General features: G+C 33.0%; 1 long non-coding RNA gene across 1 annotated transcript; it reads right to left on the reverse strand.

The window, feature by feature from the left end:
- Window positions 1-4,574: 4,574 nt before the first annotated feature.
- On the reverse strand, window positions 4,575-6,743 carry LOC127167750 (uncharacterized). Its single transcript, XR_007828021.1, has 3 exons — window positions 6,179-6,743; window positions 5,989-6,056; window positions 4,575-5,069 (listed from the first exon to the last, which is right to left on the reverse strand). It is a non-coding gene; the product is annotated as an uncharacterized LOC127167750 (long non-coding RNA).
- Window positions 6,744-9,461: the final 2,718 nt, after the last annotated feature.

Consider the following 9,461-nt stretch of genomic DNA (forward strand, 5'->3'; position numbering starts at 1 on the left):
TTTATTGTTTTTTTTTTTTGTTTGTTTTTTTTACATATTAATTAGTATATTAATGATACTAAAATAACACTGATTCTACAACTTAAGCCACTTTTATTGTCCAGGGGTTTTATTAAAATTGTAATATTATTATTATTATTATTATTATTATTATTATTATTATTGTTGTTGTTTATATGAATACTTTAAAACTTCAAAAATCCATCCTAAATATATATATATATATATAAAATATATATATAATTATTCTATTTAAGCTATGATAATCTAAAGAAGAGTAAAATGTATAATTATTAATTTTTCAAAGTTTTTGACTGTTTTCTGCCACTAAATAAAAATATATAAAAGGTAATTGTGACTTGATATCCCACAATTAAAATTTAAGGACAAAATTCTGACTTTATAACTTGCAATTGCTTGTTTACTTCTCGCAATTGAGATCTTTTTTTCAGAATTGCATGGTATAAACTTGCAATTTTGACTCTTTTTAACATATATATTGTGATCATAATCACAATTGTGAGTTATAAAGTCAGAATTTCAGAATATAAACTTGCAATTGTGAGACAAAAGATATAATTGTAAAATAAAGTCGCAATTACCTTTTTTTTTTTTGTTTTTTTTTTACTTTTATTCAGTGGTGGAAACGGGTTTCAATAGTTTTCACTATGCCATCAATTTTTATTCATCTATTTATTTTATTTTATTTTATTTATTTATTTATTTATTTTTTGCTAGTGAATATATTTTGTATAAAAATCTTAATTATTATATTTAAACTTTGACAATCTGTACAGCAAAATAAACATGATCTGTTTTTTTTTTTTCCAAGAAATTACAACTGTCCCACTCGTTGTTTGAACCACAACAAACAATTTTGCCACTAAAAAAGTTTTGAGAGGTCTGAGAAATGATGATGAGGAATCACAATAAATGCTAGAGAAAAAAAGAAACTGAAATAAAAAATGAATATTAAATTAAATACGCTGTCTACAGGGCCAAAAGTGTCCATAGTTGAAGAAACACAAATCCTTTGCGTAAATCCTTTGCAATTATAATGTTTGATAACCCCAATAAGAGTCATTGTTAAAGTGTTCAGAAACTCATAAAATTATTCTGAGATGCCTCATCTCACCTGTGCAGTTTTAGCAGAATTATTTTCAGTTTTATGTGGCAAATAAGAGGCCATCCATGTATGAAGAGAGAATTTGCTTTTGATTAAAGGATTATCATTTTCTCTATCCCTAATAATGCAGCTCACATTGTTCTGCAAAATAGTTCTGTCATCACATCCATCCAAAGCAGATGTATGAAAATATATTTTAGCACATCTCCTGCTGACAGCATTAATATGTGTTCAGGTGCAAACCAACAAAAGCACATTATCAGCAGTCTGAGCATCAGTGATTCAGGTAGAGATTGCAGTAAACACACAGCACTCCAATTTCAATGGCTTGTGTTCGGTATTTGCACGCAGTCGTGATGAATTTGAGAAATTTATCCATTTTAATGCATATTAATGTGAGAGCACTAATTCCCCATATCTAATTAAAGAGCACCCACAGATGAACTCATATTCAGAAATCATTTTCTCAATTACCCATCGAAAAGAACATTGAAAGAACCCGGTCTGACGGTTAACAGGACAGATGCACAGAGCTGGTGGGTTTTGGGAGATTTAAAGTTTGTTTGTTTGGTAAGAAGACATCATGCAATTAAGCATTACAAAAACACATTCTTACACAGCAAATATTCATCAAATCATCCTAAAAATGAACTCTTGTATCTGGAGAAAATATGGCAAGCATCAACCCCAATATGACAAGCATCAACTTTAATATGCATTTGAGCTTGATTATAAAACACTTCGATTCCTTGTTGGGGTCAGTTTGACCCGTATTAGTTTTTCACACTTCTTTTCAGTTGAGAAATGCCCATTACATCTCAAAAAGAACTAAGTAGTTTAAACCAATGGTGGTTGATTTCTTCTTGATTTGGTCATGAATGTGCATGCAAAGTTTCCACACATAGATATGTTCTGGAAAGCTGTACAAAACTCTGAATATAGCAGAAAACAGCAAAGAGTTTATTGTAGCTTGTCAAACATTACATTTCAAAATACATGAGAACTTAAGAAATTTAAGTCCCAAAGTTTAATTAAAAAACGAAGATGATGCTTCTGAATCATCAAGGGAGAAATCACAGTATCTACATGAGTTTCACAGTCATATAATCTGTCTTTGATTGTTAGTTTTTTAGATCTCAATCACTAGACTGTTACAGCACTGAAAAAAGTGTGGAAAAACCCATGTTATTCTCACAAGGGTTTGAGAACCAGACAAAATTAGGCCTGAGACCATTTACAAATAGTACAAATAGAAATAAATACTACACTACATTTGCACCTAAGCAGTCATTACAAGTAATCACAACAATCAATCAATCAATAATTTTGTGTCTGGGCAGATATTTTTGAACATAAAAACTTGTGTTCAAATAATACAATAGCAACAGACCAGAAGTATTACATTTTTCACATATTTTTAATCTCTGACAAAGCTGTTTTTACATGAATCTTTGGTGTTTTCATAGTGTTCATTTTTGGAAAATTGCATGGAAACCAGTGGGGGTCAACTAAAGTTGTACCCAGTTTTTCAACAGGAATAGGATATTTCAAGTCTTCCATGAAAGCTAGAGGATTATATTTTTCACTTGGATGCATGCACACACACAGATTCACAAACAATCACATGCATAGGCACTACATGAACAGAAGCACACACACACACTTCTGTTTTAGGGCTTCCTGGAATACACACGACCATAAAATCAATGGGTCTAAAAATATTTAGAGCTTCTGGATCAATGAGAAAGATCATTCTCATGCCTTTGTGCATCGTGTAGAAAAAATAGCCTTTTGATTTTATTGAGTATGGAGCCGTTTTCAGCCCTGTGCTACTGCGGAGGGGATGTTGCGGCCTTAGACACTTTCTGTCTATTATTTGATGTACTGTAGCCTTCTGTTTCCATTTCATAACAGCTAAGTATAGACACAAAGAGGATTGTAGTAAGCAAAGTCTTACGGAGCCTTTGAAAATGTACAAGATTCGGTAGTGACGTATAAGCAAATTTACAAGCACACTAGGATATCATGCTTTGTTTTTTGTTTTTTCAACAGAGAGTAAAAGTCAAACTCACTTTTTACTCAAATGCTGAAAAGGAACATCCTGTTGTCTGTTCAATATATGCCTATACTTTTACCTATACCTTTATGTTTAGTTAAAGTCATAATTATTCCAATCAGTGCAGTTGACATCTATGATAATAAAATGTGTTTTGAATGCCATTTTTAATCAACCAAACGCAGCAGTTGACTCAATCTTTGAGTTTTACTCTGACACTGGATCCATATGTTGCAGCATATTAAACAGAAAAACACAGTTTACAGAGTAGCTTGTCGTGATTCAATCTGAAATCAATGGGTGTCCACTATTCCAAATTTGAGCTGTTTGTATCGTAGCCTTTGAGATCTTTCTTTAAATTCAGTGAGTTTTACAGTGGTCACCATTGAGCTACTTGATGTTTTGACCTCTCCTAACCTCTCTCGGGTGTCCATTACTGCTTAACACAGCAATTCACCATCAAAGGCCACATATCTGGGGAAGGGGATTGGAAAAAAAGAGGTAATGTGTTTGGGATAAGCGGACCTGGAGTTAACAGTTACGGTACTGAGAGCCAATATGTGTTATAGACCTGTGCAGTGGATGTGTGTGCCTGCTTAAAGATAAACTTAAAAAATAAGTGCACTTCAGTGGGCACTTGGGTAACACTTTATTTTGAAATCTTGTTAGAGTGTAATTTTACATTTAAATGTAGTATTATTAAACAACTACATGTGCACTGTAAAAAATAAAAAACAATTTGTTGAGTCAGCTTAAAATAATTTGTTACCCTGCTGCCTTAAAATTTTAAGTTCAGTCAACTAAAATAAGTTTATTCAACTTGAAATGTTAAGTTGTACTAAGTAACAACTTAGATATCTGTGTTTGCTAAACTAAACAGATGGGTAAGTAACCCAGCTGCCTTCAAATTTTAAAATTGATTCAAATTTTAAAGTTGATAAGTTGATTCAACTCAAATATCTAAGTTGTCACTTAGTATAATTTAACATTTCAAGTTGCATAAACTTTTTTGAGTTGACTAAATTTTAAGTTTTAAGGCAGCCAGGTTACAAATTATTTTAAGTTGACTCAACAAAATGTTTTTTATAGTGTACTTACTATATGGTTAGAGTTATGAGGTTTTGGTTTATGGTTGCATCACTCTAAACCCGGATAAGTTGAATTTACTTAAAAAATTGGAGGAAACTGGTTGCCCTAAAAAATTTAAGTAATGTAAAGTTTATTTAACTTAAAATGTTTTGTAACATCATTTCATTTGCAATTATTATAACTATTATATTTAAGTCAAATATACTAATTTCCAAGTTAAATCTATATCAAATGTTTTATTTTTCCAATTTGTTAACCTAGAAAATTAAGAAAAAAAGCAAACAAATAAAGGAACATTAATGCAATTTTCCCTTTTATTTTAAATCAATTCAATTACAAATATTCAATTGAAAACACAACAAAACCATTTTTTCATATCCTGAAAACATTTCCCCATAAAACATGGGAGAAAAAAAAAAAGTTCAAAAAGATACTAGTTCAACAAATTAACTTATCGTTAAGCACACAAACAAGTTTTCCTCAGAATCGCAACAAACAGCATCAAAATGATATGTTTTTTCCACACTCTGAGTTCACACTATTGGCAATACTGAATTTTAGGTGTCAGCTCACCTTTTCCCGACAAAAAATATAAAATGCTTTTCATACACTTAGGATAGTCCAGGTGTAGGCAGGGAAATCAGTCTGAAAACAATGGACATAGAAGGCCTGAGATTGGTCAGTTCATCCATTACCAAGCTTTCTTCCAAGATGATTCCCACTCTAGATGAGGTGAGCTGTGAACTTTCTTGATCAACGCTGAGGATCCTTACTGAAGTCTGTCTTGTCAGCTGCCTCCTAACAGAGGAAGAAACAGAACGACAAATACATTATCAAGTCAGTTAGACAATGCTGTTGTTAAATACTCAAAGTCATATGCTGCCTTCACACCATGTCATAATTACTTTAATTCTGAGAGGACAACATTGTGATGTTCAGCTTGTGAGCTGTTCATGTCAATAGACTGGGAATTGCGCTTTTCTATGGCAACACTATCAATGTCTAAATTAATCTGGAGCAGTCAGATACAGTGGTTAGGTGGTACAGCTCTCAGAAAATTTCCAGTTTACAGATGGTAATTAGACTTTAGGGTTTACGTTTAATTGTACATCTACAGAATATTTAAAGTAAAATCCACATACAAACACTACTGGCATATGGTCAGGAAGATCGGTGTTATTCAGGAAAGCTTGTAAATAACAGGAATGAGTGCAGGACAGACTCACACCATCATCATTATGAATAATCTTCTGACACACACTGTGCTAGTCAAAGTGATCATCCTCAGAACAGGTCTCAGTTAACCCACGACATACAGTTGATCTTGAACTTTGGTGTGAAGGTGGCATAAATGTGAACAAGGAAATTGTTTTGTTCTTGAATAATTTCCATGTTTGAACAAAGAGACATGGTTTCACAGACAGGGCTTCACAGACAGGGCTTAGCTTAAGCCAGGACTAGGCCTTAGTTAAATTAAGATACTTAAATAGGTTTTATAAAAACGCCTTAACTTTACTGGTGTGCATCTTGAGAAAAGAAAAATGGCACTGACATATTTTAAAATATGTAATTACAAGGTATTTTCAGTAAAGACTCCTTGTCATGTTATTAAACATGTTATTTTATTCTGAGACTGGCCTTAAGCCTTGTCTGTGAAACCAGGAGGAAAATGTGTAAATAGCAGTGCTCTCTTATCAGTTATTAGGATCATACTTACACTTTCAAAGCATCTCTTCCATTTCTTCCTTCTTCCAAAACAAGATAGTCGTTAAGAGGACTCTGAACCTAGATAGAACAGAAGTATATTCATCCGCCTTTGTATTTATACCGCTAATTAACGAAAACTTACGCTTTCAAACAATAGCCATGTCTAAATTAAACGTGGTACATTAACGTACTGCACTCACCATATTAGCTCCACCTTTGTCGCTCCTCGGCTGGAATCGCGGCTACTGTATGAGTAAAACTAAATTTACACTCCTCACAAACAACAGCTCCTCGAGTGAAAAAGGAATCATTGAAAGAAAAAGGCAAAAAATGTTAGTCGAACTCGCCAGTCAGGGGTTCAAGCGCAGGCGAGTGAGAACACTAGCTATCAACGGATGAGAAATGTCCCGTCGTTTAGACGAACAACAACTTTTGCCGATCACAAAGAGTTTCTCGAGGGACGTGATAAAAGATAAATGGCGGAAAACAATGCCAATAGAACTATCTAAATCTAAATTTCCACATTCATCCACAGCTTAAATTCATACACAATCACAGTGACAAAATGGCGCTGTTACTCGCAGCACCGGTGGAGGAGGCGTGGTCAGGAGATAAATTTCATAATACGAGTTAATTTAACTTAAGTTTATTCACAGGTTCAAATATGTCTACAAATTAGTAGAATCTACTTATATTTTATAAGCAATGCAGTAAAACTTAAATATTGTGTTCAATTGTAATTAAATGGTTTAATTAGATACAAAATCCGGGTTTACAGTGATGTAATTATGCATAATGTAATGTCATTACCTTGTGTAAAAAGGAAACTGTAAAATGTGTTACAAATCTTAAACGTATATTTGGTAACACATTATTAAAATATCTGTGTTATGTGTCACATTTATAGTAATACGATTAAATGATCCATATTTACATGCAACTAACCTTAAAGCAAAACCCTAATCCTAACCTTAATCTTATTAAGGTGTAATGCAAGGCGTAAAACATGTTGAAAATTGATATTACTCATTACTCATTTGTTTAATTACGTAATAAGGACACATTATAATAAAGTAAACTGTATATCCGGATAATATTAATTTAATGTTAATAATAATATTATGATAATATTTACATTAAAAGGGCACTTAAGTGACTTAAAGAGAGACAGTTTATGACTGTTTCTTAACACACTTATAGTGCCTTGCAAAAGTATTCAAACCCCTTCATGTTTTCGAACTCCCTTTTCACGTTTTATGTTGCAGCCTTGTGTTAAACTGATTTGAATAACTTTTTTCCCCACATCAATCTACACTCCATACACCATAATGACAAAGCAAAAAACAATTTGACAATTATCTACTATTCTTTGCCTCACCTCTTCACCTCTCAAGGCCTGTCAGCTTTCTCCAGAAATGCTCTGGACTAGGTTTTCATTAAGGCTATCTTTATTTTTCTGTGTTGAGCTTTCCTACTACTCTGACGAGTCCCTCAATTCCTGTTGCTGAAAAACAGCCCCACAGCATGAGGCTGCTACCTTTATACTTTACTTTTGGGATGGTGCTCTGCAGGTGATGAGCAGTGCTTGTTTTCCTTCAAACATGTTGCTTGGAATTGAGGTTCATTAGACCAGAGAATCTTGTTTCTCACAGTCTGAGGATCATTTACGTGCTTTTTTTTTTTTTTGCAAATTCCAAGTTGGTTTTCATGTGTCTTCACTGAGGGGAGGATTGAGTTTGGCCACACCACCATAAAGACAGGACTGGTGGAGTGTTGCAGTGATGTTTGCCTTCTATAAGTTTCTCCCATCTGCATATATAAATATGGAGCTCAACAAGAGTGAACATCAGCTTCTTGGTCACCAGTATAACCAGGACCTTTCTCTATTGAATGCTCAGTTTGGCCAGGAGGCCAGCTCTAGGAGGAGTACTAGTGGTTTCAAACTTCTTCCATTATGGATAATGGAGGCTACATGCTTCTGTGAACCTTCAATGCAGCAGAATTTATTTTGAACTCTTTCCCAGATGTGTGGCTTGACGCAATCCTGTCTCTGAGCTCTACAGGCAGTTATTTTGACCTCAGGGCTTGTTTTTTTATTGAGAGGTGTGTGCCTTACCAGATCATACCTATTCAATTTAATTTGACACAAGTAACTCCACTCAAAGTGTAGTAACATCTACAAGCAATTTGAATGCTTCTGAGATAAATTTCAGGTGTGCCAAGACAAGAATTTGAATACTTATGCAATGGAATGTTTTCAGTTTGTTATTTTCAATAAATTTGCAAAGTTTGCAAACATTTTACTTTGTCATTATGGTGTATGGGGTGTAGATCGTTTGTGGGGGGAAAGTTATTTAAAGAAGTTGGGGAAAAAAAATTAAGGGGGTTGAATACTTTTGCAAGGCACTGTAAGTACACTTTTAAAAAGTTCTATGTAATAATGTCAAATTAAAAGTTTTAAGGTACACTTTAAATCATTTGCTTAAAATATGTTCTCTTTAAAGAGTAAACATAGTTTAACGTAACATACTTGATTATAATTTTAACTGTAGTGTGTTATTTGATTTTACAGTTAAAGTTAATATATTTCACTGCGCCAAACAAATTACAGATATAGTTAAGTAACGACATTAAAGCATATTACAGTTGATCATAAATCCTTGTCAGTAAATTTGGCAGTATTTTAACCAGATTTTAAAAAAACAATAGAAGTAATTATGGTATTACATATAAAGATGTACTTAAGTCCTGCTTAAGTGGGTCAAAAAACACTCTAACGTTCAGCCAATAGTGTTTGTGATAATACATTATCATTTAATTGCATGTAATTAAGTGTTCGAAAACATTACATTAAATTCTTTCAAAATATTTTGAAAACTTTTTCACTTTTTGTACTTTTTAAGTTTCAGTTCACTCAAAAAGTGAATATTTTCTGTCATTATATGCTTGTTTTGTCATTTCAACTCCATGTTGTGTTTGTTATCCATGTTATTTAAAATAAGAAGAAGAAGAAGGAAAACTGTCCAAAATGTTTGTCAGTCATCTGTAATGAAGAGGTAAAATAAAAGTTCATTATAGTGATTATTAAACAGTTTAAAAAAAAAGGTGCTGTTGGTGTCAATACTGTATATTTTGGAGCAAAAAAAAAAAAAAAAAAAACGTCAAGACTAATGCAGTTGCAATGTTTTTTTGAAGAAGGAAAATACAGAAAGAATATTGTTTCAAATAATCCAATTTATAGTTGGTAAGTTAATAAATGTCATGCTTCTCTTTTCCAAACATCAGCAGCTCATAATGTGCAGCTTCTACAAAAATGTCGTTTTTTGCCTCACAGATGAAAGCAAGTCATACAGGTTTGGATCAGCATGAGGGTGAGTAAGTGAAGCCAAAACATTTATTTTTGGGTGACCTAGCCCTTTAACACTCAAACTCACTGCTTCTAAAGACTTCTGGTGTCAGCAATAATTTCAGCACGATAACACC

This window comes from Labeo rohita, chromosome 7, assembly GCF_022985175.1.
Source record: "Labeo rohita strain BAU-BD-2019 chromosome 7, IGBB_LRoh.1.0, whole genome shotgun sequence".
Taxonomy (NCBI): Eukaryota; Metazoa; Chordata; class Actinopteri; order Cypriniformes; family Cyprinidae; genus Labeo; species Labeo rohita.